This window comes from Ammospiza nelsoni, chromosome 7 (genome assembly GCF_027579445.1).
Source record: "Ammospiza nelsoni isolate bAmmNel1 chromosome 7, bAmmNel1.pri, whole genome shotgun sequence".
NCBI lineage: Eukaryota > Metazoa > Chordata > Aves > Passeriformes > Passerellidae > Ammospiza > Ammospiza nelsoni.
This window is the reverse complement of record NC_080639.1, coordinates 36,431,974-36,447,653: the sequence shown is the minus strand read 5'-3', so window position 1 is coordinate 36,447,653 and position 15,680 is coordinate 36,431,974. Positions and strand designations below refer to the sequence as shown.

At 41.5% G+C, this 15,680-nt stretch overlaps 1 protein-coding gene across 4 annotated transcripts in view; it reads left to right on the top strand.

Moving 5' to 3' along the window:
- Positions 1-2,637: 2,637 nt before the first annotated feature.
- The window catches only part of GTDC1 (glycosyltransferase like domain containing 1), a 293,649-nt gene continuing 280,606 nt past the window's right edge, over positions 2,638-15,680 (top strand). For all 4 annotated transcript variants that reach the window (XM_059476534.1, XM_059476535.1, XM_059476536.1 and 1 more), the window contains exons 1-2: positions 2,638-2,711; positions 11,963-12,080. The gene's annotated coding sequence lies outside the window, so the exon portion shown is untranslated. The remainder of the gene's footprint in view (positions 2,712-11,962; positions 12,081-15,680) is intronic.

Genomic DNA, 15,680 nt, shown 5'->3' with positions numbered 1-15,680 from the left:
AGCAGCACCATGTCATGAGGATCTCCAGAATTTAGGGAAATGAAAGCAGCAAAATAAACTTTCACCATCTCACTGACGTTGCTTGGAACTGGATGATCTTTAAGGTCCTTTCTGACCCAAACTGTTCCATGATTCCATGATATGTAAACCCAATATGTTGCTACATCAGAAGAGGAAAATTTCCAGCTATCATCAGCTTGGTTTGCAGTCAGTCTACGGCCTACATGTGAGATGTCAAATAACCTCATGTTTACACACAGCTCCTAAAGGACTCTTTTAACCTAGAGCACCACATGACTTGATGTGGCATGGGTTCCGCAGCGCCTCATTAGGTGAGAAACCCTTGAGCAGCCCCCGTGCTGGTCTGAGGCACGGTGATCCACAAGGAACTCCACTCACAGACTTCACTGCCAGCATTATTCCTTCTGGGAAAAAGGCAAAAAAAAGAAAAACATTTTACAGCAGCGAGCCTGGGCGCAGGACAGATTGAGTGATTTGCCATGGAAAAAGTTAGAGGGCTCATTAGAAGCAAAGTTATTAGGCCAAGCAAACAGTTAATCCCTGTCACACAGAGGTAACAGAGTTGCCAGCCTTGAACTCCAAATTAAAGGCACTTTCTGAGCACCAGAGAAGTGACTCTTTTTTGCAGCTTCCTCAGTACCATCCATCTACCATAATGCTGTGGTGTTTTTCTTTCTTTAAATTCTGGGCTCCAACTAATTACTGGCAGGAAGTGCCTATTTTTATGCCATTAGTATGCAAATGAGTGAGAAGTAGAAAAATATTCTAAAAGAACTGTTACAATATCTGTCCACAGATTACTGGCCAATTAGAACATGGGATTAGGGCAGCAGGACCCCAAAAGAGTATGGCCAAAGACTTTCTGCTTGGGTGCCTCAAGTGTAGTTTCAATGGGAACTGTATATACATGGTCCTTTTCCTCAAAAAAAGGGGGAAAAGAAAAGTTCAGGCCTAAATTGCCTGCTTACAAATGAGCACTTCTACACTTGGAAAATAAATGCCTTCACTTCCTTGCCTCAATTTTTCTATCCATAAATTGGGGATAAAACATCCTGTTTGTCTGCGTTCCAGCACATGCCAGGAGCAAATTATTCAGCTGGACTGGAGGCCTCCTCATCTGTCACCCTGTCTGAAAGACACAACCTAATAAAATTATTTATAATGGGCATGATAAATATTAAAAGATTTTCAGGTCTTACAATTTCTGCCTAGGTAAAACCTATGAAGAACTGTCTCTTTTGTGATGTTTTCACATTTCCACAGCTTTGCAGTGTCAGGAATTCAGAGGTGCAGGACAGTGGAAAGCAATTGGAAAACAACTGTACCAGGATTTTTGAACCTAAGAACTTGTGAAACTAAACACTGCATTATCCTAAGAGTATTTCTCATGCAAATCAGCCTTCTAGTCACCCTTTCACAATCACTGACTAACCAAAGTAGGGAAAAAAATACGTAATTCCTCAAGTTAGTGGTGTTGATGCTTCTCACAGCTGTACTCTTTGGAAATTCTGCTTTATCACTCCATTAGGTGTTACTCATTTTGACTTCCTATTAAAAGAAAAAAAAAAAAAAGTTTCTGTCTACATACCAGAGATAACACCATGCTAAAATGAGCCGGTGTGACAAAATATTTCTCCTCTGAAATAGTTTTGCCGGGAAGGTTTGTTACTCAGTGTGGGCAATAAGAGGGTTGATACACCTGCCTGTAACAATTACACCTGCAAAGGAGGCAACCGGGTTGGTCAGAGAGATGGGGCACCTCTCCAGTGACACAGGGCTGAGGGAATTGGGATTGTCCAGCCTGGAAAAGAGAAGGCTTGGGGGTGGTTTGGTTGTGATCTTCCAGTGTCTGAAGGGAACTTACATGAAAATTGGGACAAGACAACTTACAAGACCATAATGTGACAGGATAAGGGGGAACAGGTTCAAACTCAAAGAAAACAGGTTTATATTAGATATTAGGAAAAAAATTCTTTATTGGGAAGGTGGTGAGGCACTGGAACAAGTTGCCCAGGGAAGTTGTGTCTGCCCCATCCCTAGAAGTGTTCAAGGCCAGGCTGGATGGTTCTTGGAGCAACCTGTCTAGTAGTAGCAACCTGTCTAGTTCCTGGCCACAGCAGCAGGTTGGAACAAGGAAGTCTTTAAGGTCCCTTCCAACCCAAACCATTTTAGCAATCTATGATGATTCTAAGATAACACCTGCTCAGCCTCTCCCAGGAGCTGCAACACCTGAGAAGGCTTAAGTTACTGAAAGCACACACACCTCCTACTCACATCTAGCTGGCACCAGCCCTGATTGTCACTCTTTTCAGCTGCTTCTCCCAGAAAACCATCTTCTTCCTAATTGTTTCTATTTAGCCCACCTGGTGCAGAACTCCTTGTTATTTATTCCTCCCACCCCCTCCCTGCTCCCAAAACTCTTGCCGAGGGGCTCGGCGCTTTCCTCGCGCGGTTTGTTTCCCTTTCCGTCGCTTCTCCCCGGGCTCCTGCCGCCCGTGCCCCGCTCCGGCAGCCGGGCTCTCCCGGCGGGGCCCGTCCCGCTGTCCCCGCGGGCAGGGAGGGTCCCCGGGCGGCGGGGCGGAAGGGGGGGCCGGCGCTGAGCTGAGGGAGGGGCCGGGACGCCGGCGCGTCGGTGCCGACGGTCTCCAGGAGGGAGTGAGGAGGAGGAGGAGGAAGAGGAGGAGGAGGAGGTGAGCGCCCTCGGGGTGGGGTGAGAGCGGGGCCGCCCGCGCCAGGCGGGAGGGAGGGAAGGGGTCAGCGGGGCGGGCGCTCGGCCGCAGGACCGGCGGCGGGGAGAGGACTCCGGGCGAGCCCCGCCGCGCTGGGCGGGGGGAGCCGAGAGGAACCGAGGGGAGCGGAGCAGCCGGCTCCGCCCGCCGCGGCTCCCGGCACCTGCGGCCGCGCCGTGCCCTGAGCGCCGCGGGCGGGCAGCGGCCGCTCCTCGGAGCCGCGGGGCCGCCTCCCGCCGCTCTAACATGGCTGCCGGCGGGGCCCGGAGCGCGGGCAGCGGCCGCGGCTGCCCCGGCCCCTTCCCGGGGCGGGCGGGCCCTCGGCAGCGCGGCCTGGCCCGGCCTGGGCCCGCGCCGCAGCCACCGCCGGGCCCGGGCGGTCGCGGTGCCCGTGGGGAGGCTGCTCCGTACAGACGTTCTTCTTCTTTTGCCCTTTTGTTTTGGCACGCAAGGTGTGCAGGGCAGGGGCTGCTTTTTGTTAGCAGTTAAAGGGAGCGGCAGAATCTGAATCTGCTTTGGTTCCAAGTAGCAGAATTAAAATGTTTATACGTATGAGCAGTTCTGCTGGTGAAGCTATCCGGAGAAATTGTACCCTTAGCTTTGGCATTCCATCAAGCTTTTAAGAAGGAGGAAAACAGAGACATTAAAAACACTACTTGTACGAAACATGTGGATTTTAGGAAATCGGCTTTATTATTATAAGCTAAGTATGCCCTGGAACAGAACACTTTGCAGCAGAGGAGCTGCTTAAATATACTTTGTAAACACATCCCAACTTTAGGAAAGTGCGTCTGGGATGAATGGGACTTGGCAGGGCTGCACAAATCTTTTAACACATGACTGGAGTAGCAGACTGGAGGAGAGAAACCTTTAAAGGTGCAAAAGGATGTACTGTGTTTTTTTTAAGGAATATGGGAAATAGTTTGAGGCTTAATTTATGGTTCAGAGTTGAGCCCAATAGTCAGGTAAAGTCAAATAGCAGATTTCAGTGTGGGTTATAACAATGGCTTGGCATAATTCAATAGAACTATTTTATTGGATTCTATTAACCTGGTTAACCTTAAATCCAAACCATGACAGGGTTTTTATGTAAAGAGCCTCTATACGAAGTACAATATTGAATTTTAATTGAGGCTTTCAAGGCCTCATATCGAGTGTATTCTTGCCTTGTGTTTTTTCCCCTTTCTTAAAAGTCTAGGTGTGCTAAAGTCAGTTTAAATACTGTGAGTCCAGGTTGCATAAAGGGGAGATAGGATTTCAAATCAGTCCTGTTTTTTTTGAGTTTGTGTATATATAAGAAAGTGAAGGTTGTTCTCAATATAGTGTAAACATCTTGCTGTTTACAGTTGTAGCAATGCACGAGTATGTTTTGTAATTGACTTGTTTACAAACTTTCTGGTCAATTTCCCCCTTTAATGAATGATACTGACGGTGGAACCCACCACAAAAACTCAGCTCAGGGTGCTGGTACTTTACAAACAGAGCACAGAATTCCTCCCTCAGCTTGATGAAATGCAGTTTGATTTCTGGCACACCTGAGTTTGAGTCTCTTGGGATGTGCCATGAGTTAAACACCTGTTAATTAACCCTTGTGAATTCCTGCATTAGCATCAATACCACCTGCAACAGGTGCTGTTGCAAAAGTGGTGCCCGCAGCTTGCAAAGTGTCTGTGTTACAGCTGAAACCTGTCGCTTTTGCTGCTAAGTCACTCAGACTCCAGTGTAAAAATTATACAACTTCCTTAATGTTGTTTTAAAACCAGAGATATAGACATATTTTAAAGACCTGGCTGGCTGGAGGCCCATTTTAGAGTGGCCGGTAAAAGCAATAAACTATCCTCAAACATTTCTGCTCAATAAAATTTGAGAATATGAAAACAAAAAAGTTCCTGGTTTAGCTTTTTATAAATGTTTTCTGCACTCTGTGACTGCAAAGTGCTTTGAGCCCATAGCTCAGAGCCACACGCCTTGAGCATTTTAGGCCTCTGTCCCAATTTACAGCGTTGAGTTTGTTGCTTTCTGTTTTGATCAAAGCAGCGAAGTTTTGTGGTCTCTGACCAATGTCCTGCACTGGTGGAAGTGTGTAAGCAGATGATTTTATCATCAGCACATGTTTAGTGTACTTTCCTTCATTCAGGGCTCCTGGAATCAGCTCCTTGTGCAAAACCTGAGTGGTTGTTGGAAGCTGTGATAACACCAAGCACTTCCTGACATAGAGAGGGCAAGTAGTTCTGGCACCATTTGCTGTGTTTCAGTTGTTCCTGTCTGTAAGCTGGAGTATAACTACAGAAAAGAATGTAAATATCTATGCATCTCGTTGTTTGGCTTTACAAGATCGAAATGTCTTTATCCAAAACAATCCCATATAGTCCAGCCTGGGAGAGCCATGGGGGTAAGGCATTTCACCTGCAGCTGTTGAGCAAATACTTAATGTGGAATACTGTCCTGGATTAGCTGTTCCAATTGTTTTGTGCATAGACTTGACATGCTACCTGGTTAAATAAAAGTGGTAACTGCTGTTTCTGTAGAAGTTGGGTTCACAAATATAACATATACAGTCCCGTATGAAGAGAATTTTGTTCTGTTTTAGGGAAATAAACTGAAAATTTCTAGTGGTTTGAGAGTTATTCTTGGTTATAGTAGTGGTAAGTGTTCAAGGCTTGGCTGGATAGGGCTTGGAGCAGCCTGTTCTAGCAGATGATGTCCCTGCCCATGGCAAGGAGTTGGAATAAAATGATCTTTAAGTTTCCTTCCAGCCTGAACTGTTTAATGATTCTATTTTATGATGCTGGTGTGAAGAACTGCATCTTAATGTTGATTGTTCCACTGCTTGAGACATGAGCTGTTGTGCAGTGGGAGTAGTAACAAAACCAAAGCAAATGGCTTGCTGATTTGAACACAGCGAGTCTCTCATTGTTTGGAATTCGTTGTGTAATGTACTATTATTTTTAATTTAAAAAATGGCAAAAGTGTAGAGCAAACTCTAAATATAAACTCAAGCCTGTTAGGAACTCATGCAGCAGGCATTTCAGAAAAGAAAAAAAGCTGGCTACCATTTTTTTTTTACCCCATTTGTATGTGAGAAATGTTCTCTACCAAGTTTTTAAAGCAGGAGAATCACTTTAATCTTTGGTGGCGGAATTGCTAACAGGGGGCTGTGGAGAGCCAGCCTTGGGCTGCCCCCAGCCATCCGTAAGTGGAGCAGTTATCGGTGGGGAAGCGAGACCTGAGTGCTGCAAGGACACAGAACCTGGTGTGAATTTCACTTCTCCATGGATTTATATCAATGGATGTCTTAAACGTGCACCTTAGCTGGCCATATTGCTGCATGTCAGATGTGAAAGTAAAAATAAATGTGTGAAGGGCCAGGCAGAGTAGGAAATGTAAATCTGAAAACCATGTCTCCATTCCATTATCCTAAATCCTGGACCCCATCTATAGGAATTCATGGCAGCATATATATGTTTTATTTTTGATCAGCAGTGTTTCCTGTAGGCAAGAAATCAAAGATCTTTTCATGTTATAAATGACAATAAGTAGGGAAGCCAGTATTTCAAATTGCTGGTATTTTGGGTATGAGTAGCTCTTTGATGTCCAAATGAGAACTGGAGCAATGTCTAAAATTAACAGTGAAGTATGTAACACTAATGATGAAATGCAGGAGTTGGAGGAAGACAGGCAAGGCCAGGCACTAAGAGTGGTTTGTATGTTTTCCCCTGATTATTTTTTTAGGGTCAAAGCAAAGAACGCAAACAGTTGTGATACATAAATCCCAAAGTAAGTAGATCTTGGATAAGCAACTCGGATTTAAATATTTGTGTATATAAGTTTGCATATAATCAAATGTTCAAAATGTATTACATATGTAATTTGCTGAATTGCTGTGAAAAAATGTTAGGGTGACCCAAAAAAGGGGAATTTAATTAGTTTTGCATCTGAAAACATCTGTATGTATTGTGGCTCTACAGCAGTGTACCATTGTGGCTTCACTTTTCCAAGATTATTTTTGGGCAGCCAGTGCCTGTTTGTGCAGCAGGTTGTCTGTGTTACTGATGCTCGTGGTACAAGTATGGAACTACCCTAAATACCATGGTAATATTTTCTTCTTGGAGGTGCAACAGTATTTCTTAAGAAGGTCACTTTGGCTGTGCCTCTGGCAACTGAAAATGTGTGGTGGTCATGGTCTTGATGGATAAAACACCATCCAGAGTGCAAGATTTCTTTCACAGTCGTTTTTAGAAGCTGTCATTGAGATAAAACCACACCCTTTGAGTTCACACCTAAGTAATTGGATGCAGATTTAATATGATGCAGTGTTTTATTCCTTCTTGGGATGGGATCCGTGTCCCATGTTGGGCATGACTCACCGTGGCAGGATTCAGCAGTCGAGTGTGTTGGAATGAAGGCTGGAGACCTTGCTGTTGCCATGCCCTATTTTCCTCAAGAACTGAGAACCTTGGTTAATCCTCCTAAAGCTTAATAAAATACACATATTAGAAACAGACCTGTTGTAAAGCCATTGTATGGAAGAACTTGCAGAATACTACAAACCTTTGTGTGAACATGCAAAAGGAAATAGTTGGGAATGCTTAAAACTCAGGATGGATGATTAGCCAGAGCAGTGGTGGTGTGCTTAGCTCCATTTCTAGACCACCTCTTAGAGAAATATCCCACTTTTCCCTGTTCTTTCCAATCAGTTTTGGGGTAGGGAAGAAAAGCTAACCTCAGAGTTGTGTGTTAATAACCTTATTGTGGAATATGTGACTAAATAAATCTTGATTCTGTTTTATTGGTGTTTATTTACCAGGTGACACCTTTGTAAGTAAAATAGAAATAAAGTCCCTGTTGCATTATGAAAATAAAGTGTTTTTATAAGTATCTTGCCTAGTGTATACAGTTAAACAAGTGGTTTCTCAGAAGCACTGTAATTCCCATCATTTTAGAACAAAAATCTTAATTGAAGTACATTTCATTCCTCATTTCATCTGAATTGTATTTCCAGTGTATCTTTCTGCTTTAATATTTACTTTACATACAAATATGCCCAAAAACAAAAATTCAACAAGTAGTTGAACATATTGCATCTTTTATATTCTGGTTCTTTTCAAGGTTTACACAAGGAATATGCTGTGAGATTATTTTGCTTTATAAGAAATCCATCAAGATCCTGTGAAATTCTGTTTCATGATTTCCCAGTTGAAAGTTTCCCCTGGCTGACTGCAGTTTTAATACAGCAAATTTCTGAGTGCAACTTTTTGTTTGGTCTGAGTAAAGTTCTCCAAATAAACAATAACATCAGCTTGTTGACTTTACAGAATAATTTCTTGTCCTGATCTTGCTTTAAGAAAACTTTAATGAAAAATATGCTCTTGTTGTTGTTAAGTCAGTTTTCTTCTTGTTGTGATTTAAATGTAAAGGCAAGATTTATGGAAATGACTGCAGGGTGGTGCTGGCCTAATTAGTCATTATTTCAGGCAAGGCATAAAAAAATTGGTTGTTCTTGTGCCTAAAACTAATAGTATATTTTGTATTTAATCTGTAGGTCTTTTGTAAAACAAATGGTTGTGCTAAAAACTGCAAAATACACACATTTAAAGTTTGTATGCTATTATTTTGCATGCTGTTTTGGCATGTGACTTAAATTTTTCATTGATAGTTAAATTTACTATTATGTATATTTGAAATATATATATCCCTTAAAAGCCAGGAATAATAGCAGCTGAGCTGGAATTTGCAGCAGAAATTTTGGAATCGAGTATGGCTTTTCTACTTGTGTCTATTCAAGGATTAAACACAAAGCACTGCAGTGCTTTATAAGAGTACTAATACCTATTACAAGGTTTTTTTGCGAGGAGTTTTAGGATTATCCGTGTGATATGTTCACCGTTGGGCTGAGGGGTGTCTTTCAGGGCTTTCTTTTTGTGGGCCTTGTTGAGATGAATTCCCAGTAATTGGTATTTCACCCAGAAGCGACCCAGGTGACTTAGGAATTCTAGCACCTTCAGCATGTGGAATGTCTGTCCTAATCAGGCTTAAGAGAGGGGGGCATTAGCCCAGCAATGATTGAGGAAAGGAAAATTTCCTTCTAAAGGAAAATGTTCAGCAGGGCATGTGACACCAATGCTGCTCTGGGCCTTTGCCCTCTCCTTGTCCAGCCACGGCTCTTGCACATCCTTGGTGGCAAGGGGATGTGGCTGAAGCACAGAGCTGCTCTGCTCCTCTCCATGAATGCGTTTTGTGATTAAACTTTTAAAAGTCACAGCCTCCAACACGCCACTGCAGTTTCATGGTAGTTGTGACATTATTTTACTATTCACGCTGTGAATTTCATTCTGTAGTAAAATGAATATTATATTGGCCTTTTAAGTTGGTTGTCAGTGGAGAATAAGGAAGCTACACTTAGAGCATCTGTATGCTATCTTGCCGACAAGTAGGACCCTCTGGAAAGCTGTTACTGTTGGGGCAGAACTAATCATTCCATGTGAAATTATATAAGGAGAATTAGCTCTGACTCTACCTCATTTCCTTTCATACCGCTGTGAAAATAAGCTTAGGAACGTCAAACCTTCCCTCTTTATTTCTCTAAGTACTTTTTTAAATACTTCTTTTTATTAACACTTATTTATTGGAAGTGCTAGAAAAGAAAATATAACTGTCTGTATTTCTAGGTACTAATGAGTTGTGCATCCTTTCCCAGCTTGGCAGTTGTGATTTCCTTCCCAGGACTGGATTCCTGGGATCAGTTGCCGTTGCCTTCTCTGTACTTTGACTTTATTTCCCTGGTGGATCATTCCGAGTACTCCACATTTAAGGTAGCATGCTTCATGTGAGAGAAAATTGTCAATCACAGCCTGCCTGGGCTGTTTAGAAAAGAGAGATATCAAAAGCCTGCTTGGAGCTCTAAGGAGCAGTCAGGTCACCTGCTGAGTTGCCTGGCAGGAACCTAAACTTGTGCAGCCTTTAAGTTTAGGAAAGAAAATGGGGATCTTGGGAGGTCATTGCTGAGGCCCTGTGCTGCTTGTGTGAGTGTGTAGTTCAGTGTCAGGCCAGAGAGAGATGTACAGGCCATTCCTGACATGTTCTTCTTACCAGGTCTTAAAAACAGTCAGTGGAGATTTGTGTAACCCCTCCATAACCTGATCCTGTGTTTAACTATCCCTAGAGGTCTAGAGGTAGCATATTTCCTCTAATACTATTCTATTTTTTTCCTAATCTGTTAAGCTTTTTTTCTTTTTTTTTCTGCAGTGGATATTGCAGTAGTGGGGAATGATTCTTGTAGCTGCTGTTAACCTATTTTGAAGCTGGTCTCATCTTTCTTTACCTTTTTTTTTAATTCCCTATTTAACTCTCCCAGATTGTTTAGGTTTTCTTTTGAGCTTGTTTCATACATCTGTATTGAAACCTGAGTGTAATGTACAACCTTAGGATCAGTGATGAACAGGATAAATCCCTTTCATATGGTGCTCCTATCATTATTATAAATGGGAATTATTTTTCAGTTTTGGTGTTCAGCATTAAAATCCCAGTTTCAGTTTTAGTGTTAATCCCTTAGTCCCACTTTTCTCAGTTCTAACTCTGTTTCTCAGAATGCTTGCAGCATTTCCCAGTAACTACCAAATTTTGCAACTATATTGTCCATCAAGTAATAAATAAAACCTAAAATAATCCTGCACTGAAATGCAGGTTTATTTATAAAATGCCAAGAGGAAGCTTATTATAGTGAGAGTCCTGCAAGCTGTACTCTGTTGCAGACCCAGCCTTTGGAGCTGGAGCGCAGAAGGGTTGTGTTGTGCTCTGATTCCCTCATTGTCTTTGAGTCATTGTGGATCTTGGTTCTTTCTGTCTGTGTCTTTCATTGAGCAGTCTGAAATGGGACAAATCAAATCTGACATCTTGGAGCTATAGGTGTTTAGAGAGGGGATTTTTAATAAGTTGAAAAAAATCATGAGGAATGTTTACATGGATCTGCACCCATGGGTGACTCAGTTTCTCTGAGTGGTGTGTAAAAATCATCTTTAATTATACTTCTATGTCTGACCCAGAAATGGTCATTCTTCATGACTGCTAGATGAACACCTAAAAATACCCCATAAAACTTTGATTAATCAGATCTCAAGATTTGAAGTGTTGTTTTGTGAAAGATGTAGACAAGGGAGAAGGGGAAGAAATCCTTCTGCTTCAAAACCTTTTCTTCCTTGCTACTTGCTTGGAATATAATCTGCAGATGTTTTTCTTTTATGTTGTTATTTTACTTCACCTGATGTGATCAGAAACACTCTTTTATCCTCTGCCCTGGCATTTCCAAAACCAAAGCAACTGAGAGATGCTAACAGAGTTGGGAAGGCACAAGGACTGTGGCTTAGAGTTAAGGCAGATGTGATTGCAACATCTGTGCCCGGGAAAGCTGCAGTCTGATCTGCCTTCTGTCTTCAGGATTTCTGGGATTCCAGGAGCAGAAGTGGTGCAGATAAGACATGTCCTCTGAGGCTTTGAAAGGCTTCTGCTCAGATTGTAAAGCTCTTCCTTATTAGGCCCACAGGAAACACATCTCCTCTAGCGCAGCCAAATTGGTATCATTGTTAAATACTTCTCCTCGGGCTCTCCAGTGGGAACTCTGCTCCGTGGTGGGGTTATTTGGGATGAAGAGCCTCTGTGGCTGCCTCTGTGTGTTGACTGGCTGAGTATATTACTGGCATGTAACTGTGTGTGGTAATTTCTGACTTGGAAGCTGTGATGCGATCCAAAGAACCCTCCAAGGTTTATGGAGGGTTTTCCACCTTTTTCCTTAAATTGGACTCTGTAGGCATAAAATTTGGGACTTGTAACTTGAAATCTCCATCAGAACACAATCGAGTAACTACGAAGAAAAACCCCAAAGCCTTGGCATCAGACAAATGAAAATTCATTTTCTTTAATGACTCTCCCCTTTGCCAACTGTGTTCTTGGAAAATGGATCTTTGCATTTGGTTTGTTTTCAGTGCAACAACTGTGTTGGTTTCTGGGTGGCATAAAATTGTGCATATTCCTCTCTGGGTTGTGAAGGAAGCCCTGCCCTTTCCCTCATCTCTGAGCAGCCGTCATGGGGCTTCTTCCTGACCTTGGGACTGGTCTCATATTGGGGCTCCCCACCTGCTGTGCTTCTCCTCTGTTGCTGTGTCCTGCTCTGAAGGCTGTGCCAGGTGAGATGTGCTTGCTGTTCTTTCTCCTTTCAGGTGAGCTCCTCTGGCCTGGTGTGCAGCTGCTGGGAAGAGAGAAGCTGGAGGCCTTCCCCTGTTCCATCTGTGCCTTTGAAAGGACCTCACTGAGTAGAGTGCATGACAGGCAAAGCAGGTATGATCTGTGGGAGTTCAACAGCAAACACTTCAGAAAAGCAAAGATTCACTGCCCTAAGTTCACCAATCTGTCCTGCAAGAGAAACAGTAAGACATTAAAAAAGTAACTAGATGAAACATTAAGACAATATCCGTATGACCAAAGCAGGTGGTTTGCATGATTTCTTTCATGCATAATTTTTATATTTTTGTCATCATAACAATACATGACAAATGAATATGCTTTTCTCTGTGATGTTTGAAATTTGATTCCCTGAATATTGATTAATTATTGATTAATGTTCGGTGCTTAGAAATATTTGAAGAGTTTTGTACTCCACTGGATTGTACATAGAGTAATTTTGGGAGGTGAACAGTATATTTCACTGCAGACAATCCTAAAATAAGTTCTTAATAGTCTGAATGTATTAATATTCATTTTTAGAGTTTACATTGTTAAATGTTAGTTATTAAATTCTGTTCAAGATGTAAACTCTCTTCTGTTTTGTAGCATTAATTATGCAAGTCTGAAATTCTCAGTTTCATTTTAAGGTAGGGCTTTTTATTTGTAACGTAGCTGTTGAAATAAATTACCAGTATGAGAAAACATTCTCCTAATAAACGAGGGATGCCTGGAGTTGGCTGCTAACTGAGACAATTTAATTCATCCATCATCAGGGATGATGTTTCTTAGCAACACAAAGTATTTTCACCCGGGGCGCTTTCACAAACTTTCACATTTTTCTTCAAATACAGCCTTGGTAGTGTTTTATATGACCTGAAGTTCGTCCATCTGTCCTGAAGCTCCCAATACTTTGCCATTCTCTCCAGTGATCAAATGATCCGATATATGGGGGTTTTTTTTCAGCTTAATAATACACAAGTTGACTAGAGAATCATTTTGTGTGTCAGATTTTCCAAAGGGTTCTGGGAAATTATTTGTTGCTCTGTATAGCAAAGCTACAAGTTATTGAAAATGTGTTACAGTTTCATAATAAAACAGATCGGAAAATTATTGGCTGGAGAGCCAACTAAATGCTTTCTGATAGCCATAGCCTCAAGGGGGATACTTGGATCATTTGTAATAAAGGGATATCTTTGATATCTTTTGGTGAATTGACTAGTATTCTGTTTAAATCATTATTTATGGAAAAAACTGGCTTGGTAGGCAATGTTACGTTATCAAATTGTTTGGGTGTAAGAATTGCCTTAATGCATCGCCAGAGTTTTCCATGTTTATTCTTTTTGTGTGCTGCATAAAATCAGAAGAAGCTGTTGATCCATTAAGACTACCTTTACTTCTTGCTTTCCATTTTTACAACATGTGTGGGGATGATTTGATCAGTGTAATTACCACCTGGGGAGACTTGGCTTGCTCAAGAAACCCCTTCAGGTATGTAACAGGTGTTGTTCAGTATGGAGAGCACACATCTTCCAAGTGCAATGTGTTATTTTGCTTTGAGAAATAATATGTCTTGATTTTTTGGTAAACTGCTCAGCAAACTTCTGTTATGGGAAGAAGTGACTAAGCCTTTGCTTCTGTCTTTTTCTCTTGCTTTGAGAGGAAAAGTTTTAGTGATTCTTCTTTGTCAGCAGTGCAGAGTGACAAGTGCTTGTTAAATGTTGTGATGAGGTAATTATTATGCAGCCTATTTCACAAAGAAGGTGTACAGAAACCCTTTTAAATTGTGGGAAAAGGAGTTCCAGAAACACTGGTTGGATTCTTCCTTGTAGGTAGAAAAATGCTGTGTTTTAGCTCATGTCATCTTTAATTTGCTGAGTTTCATGTAAGCACACGAATTCTTTGTACACATGTGCAAAAAATTGATTGTATGTCCATTTAATTGTATGTCCAAGCTGGGACATCTTGTTTGAGGTGATCTTATTGCAGTGTAGGTGTTTCATGCCCTGGTGTTACTGTCCAGGTTCTTGCAAGCTCTCTGGGTACTCCCTGAAGTCCTTTGAAGAATCACCTAAGTTGGAAGCTTATTGTGTTATCCCACAGAAAATGGTATCTGATAAAAAGGGGGTAGAAAATCTTTTGTTAGCCAAGCCTTTAAGTCTCAAGTCTTTGAAAACAGCAGCAGTTGTTTGTCTTTGGTGCTGTCTTAGCTGTAAGTTAGAACTGTGGCACCTTGCAGAAAGATTAGGGTTCTTTTTGCTCCTGCAAAGCTTTGGTGCTTGTTGTGACAGACTGTCTACATTTTTACCTCTGCTTTACCATCCTGGGGTCATTTGTGAAGCTCCAGAATCAGTTGTAGGCTCTCCTTGCCCTTTTGGGTTCTGTTAAAAAAAATTCCTGGTAGTCGTGGTGGCTCCTGGAGGCACCTGCAGAGTCTGATGTCAGGGATGTTTCCTGCAGGCTGGTGTGTGCCCTGCAATAAATAATGTAGTCATGTTGTGGACCTGTATTTGCATATTGGTGCAGTCAGTCAAGGCTGGGAATTCATCTTTCAGAAAGTCAAATTTAGAAGACTAGGTATTGAAATTGTTCCATAATTGAGAGTTCATTTTTCCAGCTGTAAACCCCGAGTCTCAATTTACAAAACTAGCAAGGGCTGCCACATGCAGATAGGCACCCCCTGTTTTGTATGAAACCAAGCCTCCCAAATACTCTCCAGAAATTAAGAACAGTTTTATTTTGAATAAGGGTTTGTTTGGGGTAGAGAAATAAAGATTTTCATGGGATTCACAAGCAAAGTACAGCTGTCTGCTGTGAAGTACTGGAAGCAGTGCTGGTGATGTGTCAGTTTAGGGTGGAGGAGAAAGGGCTTCCAATAATTCTAATTTCCTTTTCCTTGGGAACATTTTTTATGTAGCAGAATGTTTACTCAGGATAGGTAAATGGTAGCAAAATGTCACTTGAGTGCTGTGCTAAAGGCAAATTAATTACTAAATGTTCCTTTTAAACCATAGCCTCTCTTGCCTTAGTGTAGCAGACACTGGGGTCCTTCTCTTATCCATATTCTTTCTTATTCCACATTCTTTCTCTTATCCTTATTCTTTTTTATGGATTTCCTATGTGTTCTATGCAGTTTGCTATGGTTAGCTGTAAGGACATGAAGAATTGATAAAAATTGTCTTTTTGAAGGTAGAGAAAGGTCTAGAGTCAGTCTGATAAATAGAGAGGGATAACTTGTAACGATAAACACACACTAGTGTCAAAACTGTTGTAAATTTTCAAAAACTACTTTTCATCCTCATCCAACCATGACTCAAATAAAGAACATTGCCTTTATGGCCTGCAGCACAATACAAGTTGTACTTTGTTAGCTTTCAGTTAAAGCAATGAACATATTACTTGAATTTTAGGAAAGAGGATTTGAAAACATACTATATTTAGGGTTTAGTCTTGAAGTTATAAGAATAACTAGTGGTTCTTGCTGTTGTTGCATCTTTCAGTGTTCATGTGCAAAGAATGACTTGATCAGAGTTGTCACTGGGAACATTTAGTTTTTCATGCAAAGTATTTTTGGGCAGCTTTTATTTGGAAGAATATGGGATGGAATATAAAAGAATAAGCCTAAGAAATTATCATTTATGTTAAAAGGTCACAAACTATAATTGTTTGGGTGCTGTTTCTGCAATTAGTCTCTGAAAAAAGGTGAGTGCAAATCAG